This window comes from Eurosta solidaginis, chromosome 1 (assembly GCF_040869045.1).
Source record: "Eurosta solidaginis isolate ZX-2024a chromosome 1, ASM4086904v1, whole genome shotgun sequence".
NCBI lineage: Eukaryota > Metazoa > Arthropoda > Insecta > Diptera > Tephritidae > Eurosta > Eurosta solidaginis.
This window is the reverse complement of record NC_090319.1, coordinates 167,632,339-167,660,248: the sequence shown is the minus strand read 5'-3', so window position 1 is coordinate 167,660,248 and position 27,910 is coordinate 167,632,339. Positions and strand designations below refer to the sequence as shown.

General features: G+C 37.2%; 1 pseudogene; it reads left to right on the top strand.

Moving 5' to 3' along the window:
- Positions 1-179: 179 nt before the first annotated feature.
- LOC137238705 (rho GTPase-activating protein gacZ-like) lies at positions 180-27,775 on the top strand (annotated as a pseudogene).
- The last annotated feature ends 135 nt before the right edge of the window (positions 27,776-27,910 follow it).

Sequence of the window (27,910 nt, the reverse complement as noted above, 5' to 3'; positions counted from 1 at the left end):
TTGATGACAATTTCGGAGTAGTGGCTCTTAAAGGATGCGGAAAACCACCACTTGGTTTTGTACTAACTACAGAATTACAATCTTCCAATTATTCCTTATTTACCAATAAACGTCCGTTTACTTTATATCACTGTTAAAATAAGTCTACAAATTTCTAGTTTGATCTCGGTATCAATAATATGAAGGCGGATATAAAAAATTTTGCTTCGGTCAAAAGATATTCACTAAAGCCTAAAAATTACGCAGACCGTTCTGAAGTCGATGCTGCGATCCATGGTAATTTAGAATTGAACACCTCTCTGCATTAGAAGCCGCGCTTTACTAATATAACCCTGGGTGAGTTTAACACCAGATACGCGATCCAAAGCATTTCAGCGTGGAGCACCTTTATGAATACTTTTTTTGGCAAATATCTCTGCATTCAAGGTGTCTTGGCTGGGCCACAGCTCAGGGATGGTGCCAGTCAAGATATAGTGCCGAAAAGAAGAAAAGTTTGGTATTAGAGTTTTAATTTAAATATAAATATCTTTATTCGAAATAAAGATTAAGTACAGTAATTAACTAATACATATATTTATACTCAGTTGAGCAGAGCTCACAGAGTATATTAACTTTGATTGCATAACGGTTGGTTGTACAGGTATAAAGGAATCGAGATAGATATAGACTTCCATATATCAAAATCATCAGTATCGAAGAAAAATTCGATTGAGCCATGTCCGTCCGTCCGTCCGTCTGTCCGTTAACACGATAACTTGAGTAAATTTTGAGGTATCTTGATGAAATTTGGTATGTAGATTCCTGGGCACTCATCTCAGATCGCTATTTAAAATGCACGATATCGGACTATAACCACGCCCACTTTTTCGATATCGAAAATTTCGAAAAACCGAAAAAATGCGATAATTCATTGCCAAAGGCGGTTAAAGCGATGAAACTTGGTAGATGGGTTGACGCTATGACGCAGAATAGAAAATTAGTAAGATTTTGGACAATGGGCGTGGCACCGCCCACTTTTACAAGAAGGTAATTTCAAAGTTTTGCAAGCTGTAATTTGGCAGTCGTTGAAGATATCATGATGAAATTTGGCAGGAACGTTACTACTATTATTATATATGTGCTAAATAAAAATTAGCAAAATTGGATGAAGAACACGCCCACTTTTTAAAAAAAAATTTTTTTTAATTCAAATTTTAACAAAAAATTTAATATCTTTACTGTATATAAGTAAATTAAGTCAAAATTCAACTCCAGTAATGATATGATGAAACAAAATACAAAAATAAAAGAAAATTTCAAAATGGGCGTGGCTCCGCCCATTTTCATTTAGTTTGTCTAGAATACTTTTAATGCCATAAGTCGAACAAAAATTTACCAATCCTTCTCAAATTTGGTAGGGGCATAGATTCTATGACGGTAACTGTTCTCTGTCTTTCCGCTCGGCCGTTAACACAATAACTTGAGCAAAAACCGATATATCTTTACTAAACTTAGCCCACGTACTTATCTGAACTCACTTTATCTTGGTATAAAATAGCCGAAATCCGACCATAACCACGCCCACTTTATCGATATCGAAAATTACGAAAAATTAAAAAAATGCCATAATTCTATACCAAATACGAAAAAAGGGATGAAACATGGTAACTGGATTGGTTTATTGACGCAAAATATAACTTTGGAAAAAACTTTGTAAAATGGGTGTGACACCTACCATATTAAGTAGAAGAAAATGAAAAAGTTCTACAAGCCGAAATCAACAGCCCTTGGAATCTTGGCAGGAATACTGTTAGTGGTATTGCATATATAAATAAATTAGCAGTACCCGACAGATGATTTTCTGGATCACCTGGTCCACATTTTGGTCGATATCGCGAGAACGCCTTCACATATACATCTAAGGGCCACTCGCTTTTAAAACCCTCATTAATACCTTTAATTTGATATCCATATCGTACAAACACATTCTAGAGTCACCCCTGGCCCACCCTAATGGCGATATCTCGAAAAGGCGTCCACATATAGACCTAATGCCCACTCCCTCTTAAAATGCTCAGTAACACCTTTCGTTTGATACCCATATCGTACAAACATTCTAGAGTCACCCCTGGCCCACCCTAATGGCGATATCTCGAAAAGGCGTCCACCTATAGACCTAATGTCCACTCCCTCTTAAAATGCTCAGTAGCAACTTTCGTTTGATACCCATATCGTACAAACATTCTAGAGTCACCCCTGGCCCACCCTAATGGCGATATCTCGAAAAGGCGTCCACCTATAGACCTAATGCCTACTCCCTCTTAAAATGTTCAGTAACACCTTTCGTTTGATACCCATATCGTACAAACATTCTAGAGTCACCCCTGGCCCACCCTAATGGCGATATCTCGAAAAGGCGTCCACCTATAGAACTAAGGATTACTCCCTTTTAAAATACTCATTACCACCTTTCATTTGATACCCATATCGTACAAACACATTCTAGAGTCACCCTGGCCCACCCTAATGGCGATATCTCGAAAAGGCGTCCACCTATAGACCTAATGCCCACTCCCTCTTAAAATGCTCAGTAACACCTTTCGTTTGATACCCATATCGTACAAACATTCTAGAGTCACCCTTGGTCCACCTTTATGGCGATATCTCGAAAAAGCGTCCACCTATAGAACTAAGGATTACTCCCTTTTAAAATACTCATTACCACCTTTCAATTAATACCCATATCGTACAAACACATTCTAGAGTCACCCCTGGCCCAGCCTAATGGCGATATCTCGAAAAGGCGTCCACCTATAGACCTAATGCCCACTCCCTCTTAAAATGCTCAGTAACACCTTTCGTTTGATACCCATATCGTACAAACATTCTAGAGTCACCCCTGGCCCACCCTAATGGCAATATCTCGAAAAGGCGTCCACCTATAGACCTAATACCTACTCCCTCTTAAAATGCTCAGTAACACCTTTCGTTTTATACCCATATCGTACAAACACATTCTAGAGTCACCCCTGGCCCACCCTAATGACGATATCTCGAAAAGGCGTCCACCTATAGACCTCATGCCCACTCCCTCTTAAAATGCTCAGTAACACCTTTCGTTTGATACCCATATCGTACAAACATTCTAGAGTCACCCTTGGTCCACCTTTATGGCGATATCTCGAAAAGGCGTCCACCTATAGAACTAAGGATTACTCCCTTTTAAAATACTCATTACCATCTTTCATTTGATACCCATATCATACAAACACATTCTAGAGTCACCCCTGGCCCACCCTAATGGCGACATTTCGAAAAGGCGTCCACCTATAGACCTAATGCCCACTCCCTCTTAAAATGCTCAGTAACACTTTTCGTTTGATGCCCATATCGTACAAACATTCTAGAGTCACCCCTGGCCCACCCTAATGGCGATATCTCGAAAAGGCGTCCACCTATAGACCTAATGCCCACTCCCTCTTAAAATGCTCAGTAATACCTTTCCTTTGATTCCCATATCGTACAAACACATTCTAGAGACACCCCTGGTCCACCTTTATGGCGATATCTCGAAACGGCGTCCACCTATGGAACTAAGGATCACTCCTTTTCAAAATACTCATTAACAGCTTTCATTTGATACCCATATCGTACAAACATATTCTAGAGTCACCCCTGGTCCACCTTTATGGCGATTTCTCGAAAAGGCGTTCACCTATAGAACTAAAGCCCATTCCCTTTTAAAATACTCATTACCACCTTTCATTTGATACCCATATCGTACAAACACATTCTAGAGTCACCCCTAGTCCACCTTAATGGCGATATCTCGAAAAGGCGTCCACCGATAGACCTAAGGCCCACTCCTTCTTAAAGTGCTCAGTAACACCTTTCATTTGATACCATATCGTACAAACAAATTCTAGAGTCAGCCCTGGTCCACCTTTATGGCGATATCCCTAAATGGCGTCCATCCATAGAACTATGGCCTACTCTCTCTTAAAATACTCTTTACTACCTTCCATTTGATACACATGTCATACAACCACATTCCAGGGTTACCCTAGGTTCATTTTCCTACATGGTGATTTTCCTTATTTTGTCTCCGTAGCTCTCAACTGAGTATGTAATGTTCGGTTACACCCGAACTTAGCCTTCCTTACTATTTTAGGTTACCTTATTGATGCTTCTGGAATTGCCGGTGGGATACGTCCGTACACGTTGATGTTAAAAATCCAAGAAGCACAATAACAGAATTTGTTAAGCCCGCTTGCCAGTCGAACTGTTTATTTATTCCTGCGATGTTTATTTGCATGGTTAACATAAACGGTTCGACTGGCTCTGTTAAAAAATATAAAGCGAATGCGAGGGCGACCCAATATGTTTTAGAGTTTGGGCTGTTGGCCTAAACATGCCGCCCCCCTTGCGAAACGAAAAATCTATTCGGACATATCCCGAAGCTGGTTCGCAGAGTTTGCTTAAATTAAGCTTAAGCCACCTAAAGGAGAAAATTGCAAAATAATAAATGAAGTTACACATGGTTCGAATTCAGTGGCACATTTATTTTCAAATTTCATATATGTATGTAGGTATAAAACGTAGTTAAATTTACTGTTTCGTAAAAAATGTTTGTATATAAAGGAAGTTCATTTTATGAATAACTTTACAATGATTCCAATGAAGGTTTCAAAAACCAAGTATGACAAATATTTAAAAACCATTTTATATATAAGTATGTAAGTATATATATCTTATGTATATAAGTATATATATATGAAAAAAGGTATTTAAAATTACTCTTCGGTAAACATATGAAAATATAAATTTAAATTGACATATATAAAGCCAATTTAACAGGCGCCAGACAATACCCATTCAAAGATGGTATTCTGTGCCAACAGGGGCCCCAAAGTACCGGCCGGTATGGCGCCCAGCAGAACCTTTGGGACCACGTCGGCATCGATCACCAATTGGACTGGGGCGGCGACGTAGAACCGCGGGTCTGCGAGCCTGATGTTGGCATATGGCGTGGCTACCGTTGCGTCCAGGCTTGTCAGTGGGGTTTGCCGCCGGAAATGAGGCAACGCCACGGCATAAGTGGTGACGGTGGCCGTCTGCCCATGCTTGCCCCGCATCTTGATGAAGCACCCACGCCGATCCCCCAGAATCGTCACCTCAAGGCTGAGTCGGCGGACGAGCTCATCCGCGATGATGGACGTTGCAGCGCATGGATCGAGTAGAGCTCGAACCAGGTGCAAGCGCCCACCCGACTCAACCTTAACAACGGCCGTGGGTGCAACCGTCCCAGCCCGGAAGGCACTCGTTAGATGGAGGTAGAATGCAGGTGATTCCACTCTCCTTGCGGCGCGACTATGATGCGCTTGCTGCTTACATCGATTCCTCTTCCGTTTTCCTTGGTAGCTATTCTTCTGCGGTTGGAAAGTTTGCATTTCCAATCCGCTCGCGATCACCTCATGTCGAAGCATAGGTCGAAAACGGCGCGGTTTGAAAGTTTTGATTTCCAATCCGCTCGTAGAAGGTGGGTGAAATGCCGATGATTCCACTCCACGTGAGACCTCCGGGTGCAAAGCGGACGTTTCCGCTCCAGATGACTCTGTTCCGACCTCGGATGCAACGATGGAGAGGATGTCGCTTTCCTCGGTGGTTCTCTGTGGCCTGCTGCGTCTCCAGGAATTGCGTTGCCGCCGCGTGGTCTCCTGCACGTCCTCAATGTGCAGCATGGTGTGGTGGTCGTCTTAGCACTTCCTGCACCTCCCCTCATGTGTGCAGTGTGCTGCACTATGCAAAGAGGATAGGCAGTTGGTGCAATAGCGTTTTTTGATTACAAAATACCACCTTCTTTCCGGCGTACTATCGCGGAAGATCGGACACACCCTAAGTGGGTGTTTCTTTTCACATAAGCGGCAGGCCAGAGAGAACCCCTTAGCCTCAGATGTTTTGTGAATTGCAGCGAATCGCGTCATTTTTCTGAAAGGAAAATAAGTTGTTCTAATTTCATCGACGTAGCGAGCGTATTTCGGTTGGCGAGCAATTCTGGCAAGGTAAATGTAGAATTCACCTTATAAGGGGTTGTTGGTGTGTTATGGATACGCATTTTCTAAGGGAAGCAGTAAGGAAGGCGGTCAATGTCATATCATGCCTTAAAAAAACTCAAAGCTGTCAAATTAAAAAAAACCGACAGAAGCGCAGAGACCGACTCAAAACGCTTATAAATTCAAACTAAAACAACATCCGGACGAACCGGATGCCACGGACAGACTATTAAGCATTCAAGATTTAAATTCAAAAAGAAATAACCACAAACAAAAATTACCGAACCGGACACGGCCGGTTACTAACGCTGAAAATCAAACTCAAAAAAAAAAAAAAACGCTGAAAATTTAAAAGAAAACAAAAAAAAAGAGAAATGGGCCGAATATAACTTGGGGGCGCCGCGGGTGTTGTTGCGACGCCCGGTGCTTATACCCACCCTCAAAATCCATGGCCACCGACGCACCTATTTTTCGGTGGCCCCTTACCTGTTTCCTAAGTGCCTTCTAAATAAAGGGCGACGTCAGCATTCCCATTTTATAATACAATATTTATTTAAAATTCATTATGCAAGTAACTTATAATTAAGCGCAATTGTTAATTAATAATATGCCCAACATACAAGTAAAGAAAAGTGTTTATTGACAAAAGGATTTGATGAGGGGTTGAAGTTTTTGTAAATTTAGGGAGTATACCTTTTAATGTTCTTAGTTTCTAAAAGAAATATTGTTATTTTTAAATTTTCCAGATGACCTACTAACAAGTCGCGAAAAGATGTGAAGTTTCACCTATGTGCAGAATGATTATTATAATTTATTTGTTGTAGTTGTTGTAGCTACACATTTTATTCCGTTGTGGTACTTTTTGCCTTATTTAATTGTTTATTCATTTATTGTATTTACCGATTTATTCATTTATTCGTTGGATGTATTTATTTTACGGTAACTTTATTTTAATTAAATTTTAATTAGTTTAACATTGCTTCCATTTTTATGCAATTCCCCCTTTTCCCTAGGTGTAAAAAAAAATTCTTATCACTTTCTTCCTAGTGAGCAGGGTTTTCAAATTAATTGAATGTGAAATAGATTTTCACACGCCTAAAGTTATTTATCTACAGCTAAGAATTTAATCAACTTGGAATATTTATGCATAAATATAACCAGATATAAACCAAAACTACTTTCTATATCTTATATGCCATACTTTACTTCGCTACTATCCCGCTAGCCTAAACTTGCTAGCCTCACATAACATTCTCAATTCTTCCTTTCGACTTCCGAACCTACCACTTTGCGCTTCTAAACGTTATACTAAAATATATTCCATATAGCCCTAGCTTATTATCGTAACTTTTAACAATATGTTCAAGTTTTATTGTTATTTTTTAATTTTTCTAAATTTGAAAAATTGTATTTTGTTTTTGGAATAGTAAGTAGAAAATTTTTCAGACAACCTGCCATAGCTGCGCAGATAGATCCATTTCGAAGGGTGCTAAGCCTTCATCATCAGTACGCTTTAGGCATGCTGCGCTAACCATTTAGCTATACAGCGGTGGTTTGTTTGACTGGCAAATTTGCTACTTCTATTCCTTTTTACCAACTATATTTATTCAGTGTTGCGCCATCTGGTGCAAATCACTGATAATGCTGGATTTTTGTTTATTGTCAATTAATTTGTTTGACATTCCCAAGTGCTCATGGTTTATTAACAATTGTTTTTGTTTTTATCGGCCTATTGATAAATCATTCAAGGTTCGAATCGAGCTCAAGGCCAGAACAATAATTTTTTTCTAATGATAATTATTGTTATTTCTTAATTTTTCTAAATTTGAAAAATTGTATTTTGTTTTTGGAATAGTAAGTAGAAAATTTTTCAGACAACCTGCCATAGCTGCGCAGATAGATCCATTTCGAAGGGTGCTAAGCCTTCATCATCAGTACCCTTTAGGCATGCTGCGCTAACCATTTAGCTATACAGCGGTGGTTTGTTTGACTGGCAAATTTGCTACTTCTATTCCTTTTTACCAACTATATTTATTCAGTGTTGCGCCATCTGGTGCAAATCACTGATAATGCTGGATTTTTGTTTATTGTCAATTAATTTGTTTGACATTCCCAAGTGCTCATGGTTTATTAACAATTGTTTTTGTTTTTATCGGCCTATTGATAAATCATTCAAGGTTCGAATCGAGCTCAAGGCCAGAACAATAATTTTTTTCTAATGATAATTATTGTTATTTTTTAATTTTTCTAAATTTGAAAAATTGTATTTTGTTTTTGGAATAGTAAGTAGAAAATTTTTCAGACAACCTGCCATAGCTGCGCAAATAGATCCATTTCGAAGGGTGCTAAGCCTTCATCATCAGTACGCTTTAGGCATGCTGCGCTAACCATTTAGCTATACAGCGGTGGTTTGTTTGACTGGCAAAGTTGTTACTTCTATACCATTTTACCAACTATATTTATTCAGTGTTGCGCCATCTGGTGCAAATCACTGATAATGCTGGATTTTTGTTTATTGTCAATTAATTTGTTTGACATTCCCAAGTGCTCATGGTTTATTAACAATTGTTTTTATTTTTATCGGCCTATTGATAAATCATTCAAGGTTCGAATCGAGCTCAAGGCCAGAACAATAATTTTTTTCTAATGATAATTATTGTTATTTTTTAATTTTTCTAAATTTGAAAAATTGTATTTTGTTTTTGGAATAGTAAGTAGAAAAATTTTCAGACAACCTGCCATAGCTGCGCAGATAGATCCATTTCGAAGGGTGCTAAGCCTTAATCACCAGTACGCTTTAGGCATGCTGCGCTAACCATTTAGCTATACAGCGGTGGTTTGTTTGACTGGCAAATTTGCTACTTCTATTCCTTTTTACTAACTATATTTATTCAGTGTTACGCCATCTGGTGCAAATCACTGATAATGCTGGATTTTTGTTTATTGTCAATTAATTTGTTTGACATTCCCAAGTGCTCATGGTTTATTAACAATTGTTTTTGTTTTTATCGGCCTACTGATAAATCATTCAAGGTTCGAATCGAGCTCAAGGCCAGAACAATAATTTTTTTCTAATGATAATTATTGTTATTTTTTAATTTTTCTAAATTTGAAAAATTGTATTTTGTTTTTGGAATAGTAAGTAGAAAATTTTTCAGACAACCTGCCATAGCTGCGCAGATAGATCCATTTCGAAGGGTGCTAAGCCTTCATCATCAGTACGCTTTAGGCATGCTGCGCTAACCATTTAGCTATACAGCGGTGGTTTGTTTGACTGGCAAATTTGCTACTTCTATTCCTTTTTACCAACTATATTTATTCAGTGTTGCGCCATCTGGTGCAAATCACTGATAATGCTGGATTTTTGTTTATTGTCAATTCATTTGTTTGACTTTCCCAAGTGCTCATGGTTTATTAACAATTGTTTTTGTTTTTATCGGCCTATTGATAAATCATTCAAGGTTCGAATCGAGCTCAAGGCCAGAACTATAATTTTTTTCTAATGATAATTCTTGTTATTTTTTAATTTTTCTAAATTTGAAAAATTGTATTTTGTTTTTGGAATAGTAAGTAGAAAATTTTTCAGACAACCTGCCATAGCTGCGCAGATAGATCCATTTCGAAGGGTGCTAAGCCTTCATCATCAGTACGCTTTAGGCATGCTGCGCTAACCATTTAGCTATACAGCGGTGGTTTGTTTGACTGTCAAATTTGCTACTTCTATTCCTTTTTACCAACTATATTTATTCAGTGTTGCGCCATCTGGTGCAAATCACTGATAATGCTGGATTTTTTTTATTGTCAATTAATTTGTTTGACATTCCCAAGTGCTCATGGTTTATTAACAATTGTTTTTGTTTTTATCAGCCTATTGATAAATCATTCAAGGTTCGAATCGAGCTCAAGGCCAGAACAATAATTTTTTTCTAATGATAATTATTGTTATTTTTTAATTTTTCTAAATTTGAAAAATTGTATTTTGTTTTTGGAATAGTAAGTAGAAAATTTTTCAGACAACCTGCCATAGCTGCGCAGATAGATCCATTTCGAAGGGTGCTAAGCCTTCATCATCAGTACCCTTTAGGCATGCTGCGCTAACCATTTAGCTATACAGCGGTGGTTTGTTTGACTGGCAAATTTGCTACTTCTATTCCTTTTTACCAACTATATTTATTCAGTGTTGCGCCATCTGGTGGAAATCACTGATAATGTTGGATTTTTGTTTATTGTAAATTAATTTGTTTGACATTCCCAAGTGCTCATGGTTTATTAACAATTGTTTTTGTTTTTATCGGCCTATTGATAAATCATTCAAGGTTCGAATCGAGCTCAAGGCCAGAACAATAATTTTTTTCTAATGATAATTATTGTTATTTTTTAATTTTTCTAAATTTGAAAAATTGTATTTTGTTTTTGGAATAGTAAGTAGAAAAATTTTCAGACAACCTGCCATAGCTGCGCAAATAGATCCATTTCGAAGGGTGCTAAGCCTTCATCATCAGTACGCTTTAGGCATGCTGCGCTAACCATTTAGCTATACAGCGGTGGTTTGTTTGACTGGCAAATTTGCTACTTCTATTCCTTTTTACCAACTATATTTATTCAGTGTTGCGCCATCTGATGCAAATCACTGATAATGCTGGATTTTTGTTTATTGTCAATTAATTTGTTTGACATTCCCAAGTGCTCATGGTTTATTGGTTTATTAACAATTGTTTTTGTTTTTATCGGCCTATTGATAAATCATTCAAGGTTCGAATCGAGCTCAAGGCCAGAACAATAATTTTTTTCTAATGATAATTATTGTTATTTTTTAATTTTTCTAAATTTGAAAAATTGTATTTTGTTTTTCTAAGTATAACTTATTTTAGGGTATTCATAATTAATTGGTTAGTGTCAATTTATGTCATTAATAGTTTACATAAGCGGTTGCTCGCTACATACGTATTACAAATATATCATGTACATACAATGTCAAAAGCATTGGAGCTTGAGTTTTTATTGGTTGTTCACAATGTTCGTATAAATTTTTATTCAGTATAATAATTGGTTTACCAGTTTCTTGATAGGGTCTGGCTAAAAGCAATTCAGTTGTTGCCAATGCAATTCAATAGCCTTTAATGATAAAAAAAAACAATAGAGAAAGGAAGAATGTTGAATTACCTACAGCAATGCTATTTTGAAGGTTACTAGCAATTATTTTCAGTTATCATCTCCCTTCATTTATCTTCGTTCGAAAGCTCAAAAGTGTTCAACATTCTTCATTAACATCTCAAAACTCTCCAAAACAATTTCGGAACCGTTTTCGAAGAGAAATAAACTCCAAAGTTGGAAAAATGTTTATGAAAGTTTCGCAGTTTTATTTGGAAGGGTCATGAACTAGTTGAGTTTTGCTAATATAGCTTCTCGAGGTTCTTTAAAATTCGCACGGATCTTTTACAGTGAAGCTTCAAGGACATTTTCGAAAACTTTCGCAGTCAAAGTGTTCACCAATCTTCTAAATCTCGAAATATTCCCGAAACCCATTTTGGAAAAAAAAGAACAAACTACTGCTTGGAAATGTTTACGGAACTATCGCAGTTTTACTTGGAAGTATTTCGAAACGAGCAGTGATTCCCCCACTTTTTTTTCTAAAAAAACTGTGAAACATCCAACAAAACTCGATGGTCAAAGAAACGAGTCTGGAAACCCACGTAAAACTTCGAAACTTTCTTAAAACACTACTCAAAAAAAATCGACCCCTTTTCAATTATTTTGACCGCTTTTATGAACATCTCTAAGGCTTACTTAGAAGTTTCTTTAACTAATTATTTATTTATTTATTTACTCATCTTGAAATTGTTACATTTCTTACAGACTAATGACATATATAAAGACTTAACCACTAATTTAGTATTTGGTTAAGTAACAATTTAAAAGTATTTTCAGAGTAGGAAAAGTCCAAAATTGACGAATTTGAGAGCAAGTTAAACTCTTTAAGAGCTCTGGAAAGAGGAGCATTTGCAGCATAATTAGTTATTGCCAATCCCACAAAAAAATACGCATTATTTCTTAGGCATATATGTGGAATAGCAAGGAAAATGCGTTCTAACAGGTACGGACAATCAACAGCCCCACGGATTAAATTAAAAACAAATATTAAAGAGAGAAAAGTTCTCCTGCATTTCAAAGTCTTAATATTGATAAGCAAACATCTGGATTCATAGGAAGGAAAAGGAGGATCAAAATGAAGGGGACGTAGAGCGTACTTAATAAATACTTTTTGAATTTTTTCCAGACGATAAATATGACAAGCACAATACGGCCGCCAAATAAATACGCCATATTCCAATTTCGAACGTACGAAAGTAGTATATAGTGATTTTAAAGTATATGGGTCAGTGAAATCAGAACTGAATCGTCGAACAAAAGCCAACATCGAGTAAGCCTTAGCTATTGTAAAGTTTAAATGACTATGAAAAGAAAACTTAGAATCAAAGACCACCCCAAGATCAGTGACCTCGGACACAGTGCTTAGTTGCGCGCCCCCAATGTGGTAGGAAGTAGGAATGAGTAAACGGGATTTATAATAAGTGACATGATAGCATTTTTTAATATTTAACGCAAGTTTATTATTTTTGCACCAAGTAACTACATTATCTAGGTCCTTCTGAAGTTTAATTGAATCGGAGGGGCAAGTAATCTTGTTGAAAATCTTCATAGCATCTGCGTATAGCAGGAATTGCGAAGATTTAAAACAGCTGGCAATATCATTAATGAAAATCACAAAAAGAATAGGGCCCAGTATGCTTCCTTGAGGAACGCCTGAAGAAGCTATGAAGGGATATGAGGTCATACCATCAACTACCACGGTACAACTACGGTTGGAGAGATATGATTTAATCCATTTCAAAAAAACAGAATGAAAACCAAAACAATGTAATTTCGATAGTAGAATACTATGATTAACTTTATCGAAGGCTTTTGAAAAGTCGGTATACACGGTATCTACTTGGGCTCGATTAGTAAAAGCGTTGATGCAGTATTCCGAAAACACTGCCAAGTTAGACGTGGTTGATCTTCCCGACATGAAACCATGCTGATCTACAGAGATTAGACGACGTATTGAGAAAATAATTTTTTCTTTTACAATACATTCTAAAATTTTTGAGACAGTAGATAATTTAGAGATCGGTCTGTAATTAACAATATTGTTTTTATTGCCAGTTTTGAAAATGGGAGTGATAAACGTAATTTTCCATGCATCAATGAACTCCCCTTGCGCGAGGGATTTATTAAAAAGCAGCTATAGAGGGTAGGCGATAGCAGAACTGTTTTTGAAAAGGAGAGACGACAATCCATCAACATCCGTCTGTGATGACAATTTACTTGTTGAATCCCCCTTTCAACATCGTCTAGAGTGAGCTCGAGACCACCAAAATTTAACATAGAATCAGCAGGAGGAAGCCAGTTATTACTCACGGCCGAGTCTGGGTCAAAATTTGAACTAAAAAAATCAGCGAAAAGATTCGCAGCATCAGATGAAGAGTATGTTTGCTTATCAGTGAAGAACACAACGGAGGGAATACTTGAACAGGATTTTATAGACTTAACATAACACCAGAAAGCCTTGGGATTCAATTTTATATCTGCCTCAAAGTTACGCACATATTTCTTCTTCAAATCCTTGCTCAATGACTTAAACTCTTTTAAGTACTGCAAATACTTTTCTTCATGAGAAGGCAAGTTTGATTTTTTAAATTTTTTATAAAACTTGTTCCTTAAATTCTTAAGTTTTTTCAACTCCTTAGTAAACCAAGGAATTTTATAAGCCCTTTTTTTGGCTCTCGGGATGTTGTCACTACAGATAGTGCTTAAATTATTCTTAAATATATCAAAACGACCTGAGACTTCAACCCCAGTAAATAGCATATCCCAGTCAATATAATCAATTGCCGTATTGACAACATCGACATCGTAATTTTTAAAGCACAATTTTGAAAAAGAGTCCTCACAATAAGTATTAAATTCATAAAATTCCAAATGAAGAACAAGCGGTACATGATGCAAACCAGGAGTAGACAAAGGGTCGAGGCACTCCTGGATAGAAAAATTTATATCGCTTAAAAGATAAGGTCCAAAATTCTATGAAAAGTATTATAAAAACTGTTGACTTGACTAAGGTCACATTTTGAAAAATTATCAATCAAGTATGTTTCAGCAAAAGTATTAATAGATTTTGGGTAGACCATTCTAATTTGCTAAGGTTGAAATCTCCGATTACGCAAACGTTTTCGTGATCAGATGCTAAGGCTACAATATATCTAAGTTTATGCATGGCTGGTACTTACATAGCCGTCAGAGTACGTACCGTGGGCCACTGCCGGCATGGTCATTGGTGATGTTGTTTTTGCTGGTGAAGTTGTCTCTGTTGTTGGTTGTGGTGCGCGGTCTTGGGCGCGCTGTGTTGGTACTGTTGGTGGTTGTTGCGCTCTGGTCCGAGGTGATCGAGTGAACCTGGTGGCAATAAAACTTTGTGTTGACCTTTACGATCTGGATGACTTGGTGCTAATTTTGGCGTTCGTTGTATTACGCTGCAGCGTACTGCTGGCCCTGGAGGGGGAGGTGTTGGTTTAAGAGTCTCCTGTTGAGGAAAGCAGTGGTCGACGGCAAAAACAGATATTCGACATAACAGCTGATCTAGTTAGTTGGCTTCCTACTTGATCACCTAGCAATTTCGCTTGTGCTGGTACTATCAAGTTGTTTGAATTCGGACTTGTCGATGCTGTCGTATCAGCAAGATTCATTAAATGTTTCTTAAATGTCCTTTTTGGTCCGCAGGAAATTGCAAAAACGGAAGATTCCAAACTGTTCAATACTAGTTAAAAGCTTTGCCACAATTAGAAAGCGTAAAAATATTCACAAAAATTATTTTGCCAATGTGCTGACCGGGTAGTTGGTCGATAAGTAGGTGGGACTCAGTTAAACGGCAAGCAGCGTGCAATTAATAGGAGCGCAGGAAGAAATCAGAAAATAAAGAACGATGTAAGAAAGTTTTAAATTATGCAAAAAAATTGTGGGGAGAAGTGGCAAAATCGTGTTTAGCTTTGCCATCTGAGCATTTTGTGTGATTTTTTTTGTTTGCGTTTATGCCTGCTACTGGGATTTTGTCTTTGCAAAACGGCTGCTTGTACAGATGTTCTTGTTACTTTTTACAAGTCAGTATTGGTGGTTTTTCACTGCTGTCGGCTTTGTGTGTTGCCTCCTTTTTTCAGGTGAATGTAGCTTTTCTTTTTATATATATTTTAATGTTTCTTTGTCTGCGTTGTCGTTGAGCAAAGAAATATGTATATTTTCAGACTTTGCTTATCTATTCCCTGGATTTGTTTAACCACCTGCTTCCCATCTTTCGATCTGGCAAACGGTTGCGGCTGCTGTCTTTTGTGATGGTGGCGGCAGCTGCACTTAAACTTTCACTAAAAAAGATTGTTGCAAATTTTTCTGCTCTATTTTTCTGTTTCTCACTTCTTGGTTTTCCCACTTCTTGGGTTTTTTTACCGCCGGAAAATCGTGGCAATTTTTTCGCTAGTGATCGCAGATCTTTTCTTTCCTGTTTTCGATACATTTGCATCGCAACTTTTTGGTCCCATCACTAGTCACTAGGTGTGTTCGCAAGAAAACGCTCCCAAGTGGACCGTAACCGTAGACCATAACAGCAGACTGTAACGGGTGGAAGCATGAGATATATAAATACGCTATGGATGTATCGTATTGTAGTATAATTGATATTCATTTGTTTTGCAAATGATACCCTCGGACCCCCAAGACAGAAACAACGCCAACCCAAACAGTAAAAGGAAATATTTTCTCAAACAATGTCTAATTGATATATTTCCAAGCATTGATAGCATCTATTTTTGATTACTAACTCATTTCTCAAAAATGTAAATGTCTACGTCATGCTTTTCCATATGTGAAGCCTGTAGCCTTACGGATAATTGATGATAATTATGCTACCGTACTAGTGAATCGATTGTTTGCAATATCGATATATTGCATGTTTCACTAACTTCAGTTCCGGATTAATTAATGAAAATGAAAAACGAAAAAAGAAGTACGGGAGTGAATTTTTTCTTAAAAGTGTAATTTTAATTAGTGCGTGTGCGGGCGAGTAATGTAAATCGTGGACATTTAACTTTTCCGTCATTAGTGAAGTGTTTTAGTGCAAAAATGAAATATGCATATATTGCAAATAAAAAAGAGAGGAAAAAAGATGTGTTAATGAAGACCTATGAAAGGTCAAGCAAAAAAAAAACCTCCACCAAAGCAGAGTAACTAACATAGTGAAAAGTGTGTAATTGTGTTTTGGTGTTGCTACGATTCGCAATAAAATCATACGATCGTACATTATAGTAGGGTGTGCAGTGATTTTTTTTTTATTGTCAAAAAAAGAAAATTTGTGAGTGGTTTTTTTTTTTTTGTTGAGGTGTCCGAAATTTCTCCTCAATTTTTTTTTTGTTAGAAAATTTTTGTTCCTTGTTTTTTTTTTGTTTGTTTAGTATTTAAAAACCTTTTACTTCGAAAAGTAAAAAAAGAATTGTTTTATGTGCCGTACATTATATTAGGGTGTCCCTAATTACAAATTTTTCATTTCCGTTTTTTAATTATAAGATCGCGGGTTCGAATCGAGCTCAAGGCGTAACAACAATTTTTTATCATTATTATTGTTATGATAAATTTTTTCTTAATTGAAAAAATTTTTAAATTAGAATAGAAGAAAGAAAAATTTAGACAACTGCCACAGCTCGTTGTATAGATCCATTTCGGGAACTGCTAAACTCCTTCATCGGCAACGTTTAGGCGCCGCTGCTATAACCATTCAGCCATCACAGCGGTTTTTTGTTTGTCTTCATTAATCCTACTTCTATTCTGGTTCGTGCCAATTGATATTCACAACACTGCTACATCTGTTGCAGAATGGATGTGAAAATTGGACTTGTTTGATGGCAATACTGCCATAGTGTCATATTTTATTGACACTTTTTCCCCGTGCTCTGGGATGTATTAACAATTTTTGTTGTTATATCGGCCTATTGATTTGTAAGATCGCGGGTTCGAATCGAGCTCAAGGCCTAACAATAATTTTTTATCATTATTATTGTTATGATAAATTTTTTCTTAATTGAAAAAGTTTTTAAATTAGAATAGAAGAAAGAAAAAAAAATTTTTTTTTAGACAACTGCCACAGCTCGTTGTATAGATCCATTTCGGGAACTGCTAAATTCCTTCATCGGCAACGTTTAGGCGCCGCTGCTATAACCATTCAGCCATCACAGCGGTTTTTTGTTTGTCTTCATTCATCCTACTTCAATTCTGGTTCGTGCCAATTGATATTCACAACACTGCGACATCTGTTGCAGAATGGATGTGAAAATTGGACTTGTTTGATGGCAATACTGCCATAGTGTCATATTTTATTGACACTTTTTCCCCGTGCTCTGGGATGTATTAACAATTTTTGTTGTTATATCGGCCTATTGATTTGTAAGATCGCGGGTTCGAATCGAGCTCGATTGAAGGAATTTAGCAGTTCTCGAAATGGATCTATACAACGAGCTGTGGCAGTTGTCTAAAAAAAAAATTTTTTTCTTTCTTCTATTCTAATTTATAGAATTTTTCAATTAAGAAAAAATTTATCATAACAATAATAATGATAAAAAATTATTGTTAAGCCTTGAGCTCGATTCGAACCCGCGGTCTTACAAATCAATAGGCCGATATAACAACACAAATTGTTAATACATCCCAGAGCACGGGGAAAAAGTGTCAATAAAATATGACACTATGGCAGTATTGCCATGAAACAAGTCAAATTTTCACATCCATTCTGCAACAGATGTCGCAGTGTTGTGAATATCAATTGGCACGAACCAGAATAGAAGTAGGATTAATGAAGACAAACAAAAAACCGCTGTGATGGCTGAATGGTTATAGCAGCGGCGCCTAAACGTTGCCGATGAAGGAATTTAGCAGTTCCCGAAATGGATCTATACAACGAGCTGTGGCAGTTGTCTAAATTTTTTCTTTCTTCTATTCTAATTTAAAAATTTTTTCAATTAAGAAAAAATTTATCATAACAATAATAATGATAAAAAATTATTGTTAGGCCTTGAGCTCGATTCGAACCCGCGATCTTACAAATCAATAGGCCGATATAACAACAAAAATTGTTTTTTAATTATTTTATTTTTGTTTTTATGTTTATTTTGATAAAAATGGGTGTATGCAATGGAATTGGCAGCGATTTGTTTAATTTAAGTAACGTTGCCTTTGGCATTGTACTATCCTTTTTTTCGTTTCTTCGTAACAAAAATAAAAAATTATGTTTATGTGAGCACCCTTAGATATAATGCATTAGGCAAAAAGAACAAAGAAAATATTTATTTGGGGGAAATTTCATTATTTAATATGTGGTTTGCGAACCAACGAACTTTCTTTTGTTTGCCTAAGCAGACCCGAAAAATTTCTTTCATGGTTCCATGCAGTCCAATGCACATGGCCATTGTGTACATGTTTGTACACATGTTTTCGGTGGCGACTACCTGATAACCTCAATGGGTAGTGAGTGTGTAAAAAATCGCATTAAAAATTTTAAGATTCAATAATAAAAAGTGTTCATAAATTGTAGCAAAATATTGTTGCTTTTGTAAATGAAAATCACACCACCCATGTGCGCAAGCATGTACATGTACATATGTAACATTAGGCTGGATCAAAAAAGAAAATTTTGTTTCCACTATGAGTTTTGTTGAAGTTGCTTAGTTTTGGTTAGGAGAAGTTTTGATGTTGTGTGGAGATTTTGTAACTCCACTTGTAGCGTTACTGCTGAAGATTAGGGTCTGTCGTGTTTTCGGTTTCCGCGGTATATGGTGGTAGTAATATTAGTTTGACAAGTGGTCTTGTGACTTGCCCCCTTTCAGTCCTTATATCCACAACGCGAACCCGGTTGTCTGAACCAGGGTGTAACTTAATCACACGCCCAATCTCCATTCGTTGGGAGGAAGATTGTCTTCCCGTATAATCACCATATCTCCGACTTGCATATTTGATTTAGGATGCTTCAATTTTATCCGTTTCTGTAGTTCCGAAAGATATTCTGATTTCCATCTTCTGCAGAAGTTTTGATGCAACGCCTTAAATTTCTGGCAGCGATTGACAATTGAGGCAGTGTTTTCACCAACGGTGATTTCCGCTGGTGCAAATAAATGTCCTTTAAATTCCCCAAAAGTGAATTTGTTATTTAAGGCCGCTTTTTTGAAGTGGCTTTTAAAGCTTTTCACTCCCGCCCATGTGTGGAGCTCCTGCTGGTATGAAATGCCAATTTAATGCCTGATGGGAATATTTTGACAGGGTTTGATTTCTTGCATCGGCAAGAAATTCCTTAAAATCCACTTTTAATGCGCGAGATGCACCGACAAAGTTTGTTCCATTGTCCGAATAAATGTTTCTTGGACATCCTCGTCTAGCTACGAATCTTGAAAGCGCGGCTAGAAATGAGGAGGTGCTCAAATCACTAGTGGCTTCTAAATGTATAGCTTTAGTAGAAAAGCAAACGAATAGACAAACGTAACCCTTTGAGGTACGACACCCACGGCCACTGTAACTCTTCATGTCGAAAGGCCCTGCGAAATCTACCCCTGTATTGGTAAATGCACGCGAAAATGTGGTGCGTTCTTGAGGTAGAATTCCCATGAGCTGACTCTGAGATCGTTTTTTGAAGATCGTGCAGATCTTACAATTATGAATTACGGATCGTATCATGGTTTTAACTTTTGGTATCCAGTATTGAGTTCTACTGATGCGCAGCATTAATTCGTTTTCACCATGGATAGACAAACTGAACATACAGACGTGTAAACCTACAACTGTATGGAAGTATTATGGGATGGCGTTCAGATTCGGTAGTATCTTTGTATGCACCAAGCCGTCCACCCGTTTTCACTACTTCGTCTTCATCAAGATATGGAGTGAGCGAAAGTATTTCGCTTTCAGATCCAATTGGTGTTTTGGATTGCAAGCTTGAAATTTCTGATTCGTAATATTGCTTCTGAGCAAGTTTTATTAAACGGGTTGTTGTAGCTTTAATTTCATCTGAGGAAATTAAATAAGATTCAGGTTGACTACAATGTTTATTTTTAGGATGCGTTCTATGAAAAAACCTGAACATGTATGATATGACTCTTAAAGCCCCAGGAAGATTTGAAAACCTATTGAGAATATCATTAATATTGCTTGAAATTGCGGTTGTATGTACTTGCACGCGTTTTTCTTCAATATTTGTGGTAAGGGTCAAATCTTGTGGTGGCCACTTTTCGTTCTCTTCTTGGAGCCAAGAAGGACCCTGCCACCACAAAAATTGTTGACTAAATCCTCGGCTAGTATTCCTCTACTGGCTAAATCTGCTGGATTTGTACCTGAATCCACGTGATACCACGATGAACTTCCAACTTTGTCGACGATTTTTGTAATTCGATGCGCAACGAAAGTTGACCATGAGCAAGGAGGTTTTCGTATCCAGGCCAGCACGATTGTCGAATCTCTCCACAGGTGAATGTTTTGTTGACCTAAACCAAGGTTAGCGCAGATAGATTCGGTTATTTCCGCTAATAATACAGCTCCGCAAAGTTCCAGTCGACGAAGTGAGATGGTTTTGACTGGAGCTCCTCTTGTTTTTGTCAAAAGCAGATTCACAAACATGCCGTCGTTGGTTTCCACTCTCAAATACAGGGCTGCACCATACGCTTTCTCGGAGGCGTCGCAGAATCCGTGGATTTCGACCTTTTCTGTTGGAGAAAAGGATACCCATCGCGGAATTCGTATTTTGTCGATCTCCTTGTACGTATTGGTAAAATTTGTCCACCTGTCTAATGTTGAAGGCGAAACGGTTTCATTCCAGCCAGTACCCTCTAACCAGATATTTTGCATACTCATTTTCGCCACTATAATTGTTGGAGCTAACCACCCTAATGGATCAAAGAGTTTTGCGATAGTAGATAGTATCGCTCTTTTTGTAGTCTCGGTATTCTCTTCTATAGATTTTGCTATGAAGTAAAACTGATCGGAATGAGCATTCCACCTAATACCGAGCGCCTTTACACTACTTGAATCTTCAAATTCTAAGAAATCTTCGCTCAGTAGGTGAGCTCTGGGAATACCCTGGAATTGGAAGTCCATTTTCGTAATGGAAAACCAGCTGAACTTAAAACCCCGGAAATTTCATCTCTTGCTCTGATCGCAGATGCTATAGTATGCTCTCCCGAAAGAGCGTCGTCGACATACATATTTTTTCGTAGGATATTTGAGCCGATTGAATGAGATTTTTCGGAATCATCAGCCAGATTAAGTAATGTCTTTATTGCTAGATAAGGAGCACAATTAATACAAAATGTCACCGTTTTGAACTCATACAGACTGATTTGATCATCTGGACTTGAGTGGAAAACTATTCTTTGGTATTTTGTATGATTATCATCTACTAGGATTTGCCTATACATCTTCTCAATATCGCTATTGAAGACGTATCCGAAAAGTCGCCAGCGAAGAATTAATGTTGGTAGATCAGCCTAAAATACAGGACCAGGAAAAAGAACATCGTTCAGGCTGACACCATTCGAAGAGCTTGAAGAAGCATTGAAAACAACTCTAACTTTGGTAGAGATGCTTTCTTCTTTTATTACTGCATGATGTGGTAAATAGTAATTATCGACTGCATTGGCCGATTGAATTGAATCTATTTTTGACATATGCCCCATAGTCTCGTATTCTAGTATGACTCTATTGTACTCTTTCTGTAAATCGAGATTTTTTCTAAGTCGGGTTTCATTTTTATAGAATTGAGAGCACGCTATTCTTAGTGATGGGCCTAGATTTATCTCTCCTGGGAATTCTGACCTGAACGGAAGCGACACAATGTATCTTCCGTCAGAATTCCGCTGCGTTGTTCGTTTATACAATTCCTCACAAAATCTATCTTCTAACGTGGAGGCTTTAGCTTTCGGCGTGTCTTCGAGCTCCCAAAATTACCTTAGCTCCTTGTCTAAAGCCATTTCATTGTAAAAGGATACCCGATTATGATTGGTTGGACTGGCTGCATCAGCACGACCTGTCAGTAGCCAACCAAGGACAGTTTCTTGAGCTAAAAGAGTGTTAAGATTATTTTTTTTTGATACCGTCTAATATGATTTGCTGATAAATATCTCCGCCCAGAACAATATCAACTGGCTCATTCACGAAGAAACGTTTATCCGCAAGCAAGAGATCATTGTTGTGTTAGTGCAATAACATCGCATGTTGGCAAATTACCTGTCAAATGTGGTAGAACTAGAACTAAAGCGTCAATAGAAATTAGTGGGTAAACTGGGGACCGCAACTGAATGGCGCATGCCCCTTTTACCTGCGCAGAAACTGAATTATTGATGCCCGAAACTTGAGCATGCATATTTCGACTTGGCAGGTTGATTCTTCGTCTGAGTCTTTCAGTGATAAGAGAGAATTCACATCCCGAATCTATGAGAGCTCTGGCCGAAAAATCTGTACCATTATAATGAATGGTGACGCGAGCTGTGCCTAGTAAAACACCTTTACTGGTATTAATAAAATTAGATTTTACTGTAGTTTTATCTTTCTGCTTTTTTTGTTTTGCAGATTCATTTTGAGATTGAGCTTGCTTTGAAGTGCACGGTTGCTCATCCGATAAATCTGCAGAATTATTTGCCTGTGTAGGTTTTGCCTTACTTGTCTGTAAATGTAGAAGGGTATTATGTCTTAAATGACAGTTGCTGCAATTGTGCGCACTTGTGCATTTTGAAACTGAATGCCCCGATGGCAGACAGTTTAGGCAGAAGTGATTTCGTTTTATGAAAGCAATTCTTTCATTCGTGTTCAAATTTTTGAATTTTGAACACGCACAAATTTTGTGATCATTGATTTGACACATTTTGCAAGTGCCTTTAGCTACACTTGCTTGGAAAGCGCCAAGTTTCTTTGGGGGATATTCAGAGGCCTGCTTTGAGTTTTGTACCTTTTGAGGTTTTGTACTCTTTCTACCTCTTAAACCTGAGACTGATTCTAACGTTTGAAAACGATTTGTCAGAAATCGGTCCATATCCGCCCACTTGAAAGTTTCTGTCTTGTTTTCTACTGACTGTTCCCATAGCGAAAGGGTCACATCAGGAAGCTTAGTTGAACATAAATATGTAATAATTGGATCCCAATTAGATATGTCAATATGATGAATTACTAACGAGGATATGCAATTAGTTATGTCCCTTTGTAATCTTTTGATTGAATTACCGCATTCAGTTTCGACTGATTGTAGGTTGAAAAGAATCTTTAATTGGGTGTTGACTAATATTCTCTTATTTTCATACCTGTCGCACAAATTTTTGCAAGCTATATCAAAACCATCATTCGTTAATTCGCCTTTCTTAACGATTTCTCTGGCTTCACCTTGGGTTTTTTGTATGAGATAATATAATTTTTGTACTGGCGACAGGCTTTTATTTAGAATATAAATGGCCGTGAACATGTCACGAAAAGTTGGCCATGACAAATAATCACCTTTGAATATATCAGTATCACAAGGTGCTAAATGCAAATTGCGTGGCGTGAAGGCAGCATCGTTTTCCTTCTCTACCTTCTCAAGTTTTTCTGCCAGGTCATTTATTTTTGTCATGCACCGCACAAAAACAGTATAGCCCGACTTATTTTTTTTTTTTCTAATTGCCGTAACATTCTTCTCAGATATATTTTCTGATTGTAGTAACGCATCAAAAGCTTCTTTAGCTTTTTACCACATCGATTTCAACTCCTGCTGCTGAATTTTCAGCGAATTTATGGAGTGTTCGCTAGTGGCTATGCTTAAAAATTCGATGTCGAACTCAATAATTGTGTCAACTAAGCGGTCATATTTCGGCCGTCGAATTATTAATAAGTTTCACACTTCTCCTACTTTTTTGGACGTAGTACCTAATGATCCTCTAATTCTGAGTACTAGGAAAATCATAGAAGAAGAGCCACAACAAAATTCTCATAGGGACAATAAAACGTTGTTAACAGCTTGATTTATAAAACCTACACTGTAAAAGGCTGCAGCTAAGTATGTTTTGCATTGGAAAATATAACAACTCAACACAAATACAACATAACGAAAGGCTGAAGAAACAGTTTTTGCTGAATTGCCGCTAACCGGGACATCCCTACAAACAACACCTTCATCAAGGGCTATATTGAGATTCGACAATTGCCAACACGGGTTTAACCTAAAAAATTGTAAGGAGCCCCGTATTAGTAGAGGGCAACAAATTGCCCATGGACTATTCACTCTGGCCGAACTTCGCGATGGATACTGTAATAGATTAAACCCGCACTTGTAGACTTCGACATACATATTGTTTGTTTGTTGTTTTGGTGAACTTTTCAGTGCAATTTTTTCGGAATAAACGAGTTCACAATACGCAGCGGAACATCTGATAAATGCAAGCATTTAAACAAAAGTGCTAAAGACGGACAACATTTCTCCAAAGTTTATCTCTGTTCTTGTTCATGAAAAAATATTACGCAATTAACAAGGAAGCGGAGCTGACACGAGTGACTTCCGTAGTCCCATGGACTTTTTTGTGAAATAATTTGGACTTGCTGTTGTAAACCACATTTTATGTACATTGGGAGTCAGTAGAATAATGTCAAAATGCAAGTTGGCTGGACAGAGAAGCTTGATGTGTGATAAATTTAAGGATTTTGAGGGAGAGAAAGTGGAAAAATTTATGTAGTTTCGTAATAGTGGTGCAGAAACCCGTGGTTGGATTGTAAATAATGTACCCCCATTTTTAAACGTTTTTTTTGTACCCTACAGGGGTAGAGGGGTCCTAAAAATCACAAAAACGAAATCCGTAGCTCTAGGGAACTTTCAGTTTATGAAAAAAAGATATTATTTTTCGAAATTTAGTAATATGGCAACGTAAGTTCAGCACCTAAAATGCGGTTCGCACATGTCGATAAGGGTACTCAAAGATGCATATTTTTTATCAATATTTAGAACCTAAAAGCTGGAATTATATTTTTTAACCGTTTAAATGTTGTTCGCAAAAAACTGGTTGAAACTATTGTCGTTTTTTGGTGATGAAATTAAACACATGAAGGTGGGGAATAATGTTGCCAGTTTCGTAACAATAGAAACTACTTATGGTTTTCTCTGGGCAGAATATTATAAGGTAGTGGCAGATCGACATAAACAAATATACACTATGTTGTTGTTGTTGTTTTAGAAGTGCTTCGCCCCGTCCAATAGGTGCGACCATGGTACAATAACCAGGTAAAAGCATCTGAGTTGCATTTTACATGTTTTTTTCATTCGAAGCTGCTATAAAATGTCAAACTTTGTTTATGTTTACGTTTTTTGTTTATTTACATTTGTTGTGGAAATTTAATATTTTGAGGTTGTTTTCAAACTAATTAATACAAAAGAATTTCTTTTTACACGGAAATAAGAAAACTTTCCCGCACTAGGCGGCAATGATGGAGGTAAGTAATTATTGAATCAAAAGCTTGCAAAGTTAATTATTTTCCTTTTAATTTAGAAGTTGGTAATAATCGCGCACAAAACGAACAGCCAGCACCGCCTATATCACCGCGGTGTTGCGTAAAGCACCAGCTGTTTCAACAGGCACTATCATTCGCACAACGCGCAATGCTGGGAACAGCACAGGGCCAAGCGCTGCCTCATCCGGTATGGTACTTCATGTATCTAATCAACCAACATCAAGTAATGCACATCAAAATATTGGAGTGGTAGCAAAGAAATCCAATGCTATGGTTTTCCCACCTTTACCAACAACGGGAAAATCAAAAAAGAGTGCAACACCACGTACACCAGTAGATGAAGATATGCTGCCATCTGGTGTACATATTCCCATGACAAATATAGCTGCTAAACACGCACGCTCCTCAATGACTTTGTGTCGGTAGCGAATCAAAGCAATTTCCAAAAGCTGCAAACTGTACAAAAAAAAAGAACTTGAAGCCAAAAATAGAAAAGCTGCAGGTCAAGCAAATGCGCCAAAATTAACAGTGCAAGATTTTCCTTCATTGGGTGGTGGAGCGCCGGCAAAAGCAAACCACCACTATGAATTTTCCCAGAATTGGGCAAAGGCACAAAATCAGTCAGAGAAAAAACTGCGTGAATTGGAGAATCGCAAAGCAAAGGTTGCACCACCACCAATATTGGCAACAGAAAAAATTAATAAACAAAACACTAATGCAACGAATAAAAAACAATCGGCAACAACAAATGGTAAAACCAATGCAAATGTTGTCGATCAAAATCACACCAAACAAAAAAGAGGAAAAAGCAAATATAGATAATATCATTTAACAGCAGCAAATGGTAAATGATAGGAATAAAGAAACCAAAAACAACAATAATAACAGTAATAATAATTCAACGAAATGTGAAAATTTAGACAAAAGCTATCTCTGGTGAATGGTAATGACGACGATAATAACGCAACGGAAACGCGCCCACCACTTGGATATGGCATGCAATCTTCAAGCTAAGCACAATAACGGGGCTTCAGTCAACCAACATTACGGTAAATTCTATAGCAAAGTCTCCCAATAATCCAACGTTTACAAATTCATTTGGGGAGGGGTATAGTACTACCCGCACTCATTCATACATACATCCACCAGATGTAACTTCAAGAAATCAGGTAATATTAAAACACATTGTACATTATACGCTTTATTATGTATTCAAATATGTGTATATATTTTATATATTATCTAGCATTGTAATAACACGTTTCGCTTTTTCAAGATGCTTTAAACACGCCTGAAGCAATGATAGAATTTCGTTACATATCACAAAAGTTTCGTGAACCTACTATGAGCATTGCCAAGCCTTAAAGATCGTTTTGACTACATTTTTCCTGAATTATTAGCGCTTTTGCCAGACATAAATAAACAGCAAGTAAGAATAATTGGCTTATTTTTTTAAGTACTCAAATAATATTCTTACGGTTTGTATCATTCACCAGGAATTATATTTGGTGCACTCATAACAACTGAACAAACTTCCACCAAATGAACGAAAAGCACATAAGTTAGAAGTATGTACTGTATGTAAACAGGTATTGATAAGCGGCAATTTCTTAAGACGGCCCATACATGACACAAAAGCCATGCGCAAATATAAAACGACGGAATTTGTGCAAATGAAAATTTTGACATACACGGCTCAAAAACACTGCGCAATATTCATTTTTAATGTAGCGCACCAAATGAAACATGTGTTTTAATTGTATAAAAAAGGCACTAATTGTATAAAAAAACACTATTTATTTTCCACAGTGCTGGTAATTCACAGTATAAGTGGAAAAACTCGCACCAGAAGCGTTTATTTTCCATAGTATTTATAATTTTTATATTTTAGTTGCAAGACCAGCTCAACTCATTGCAGCACTGCGCAATATTCATTTTTCAACTAGCGCAACAAATGAAACGTTTTCTAATTGTATAAAAAATTATGATTTATTATTGAATTTGTGTGAATTCCTGTTGCAAGCTAAGATGGTCCTTATGCCTTCGATATTAACATTTTTAAGCAACAATTACTGATGTTTTATTATCAGAAACAACGGGTAAACTGTGTAACATTCACCACACACGAAGAAAAAAGCATGTGCAATATTTGCAGACATGCGTAAATATCAAAATCGTTTTGATTTTAGCGCAGTTCTCTGCGCAAATAGCGCAACCAGTGCACACACCGGGCAAATCCTTGTGCAAATTGCTAATTGGCACAAGGATACTTGAGCCGTGTAATTGGCGTATAAGGAAAA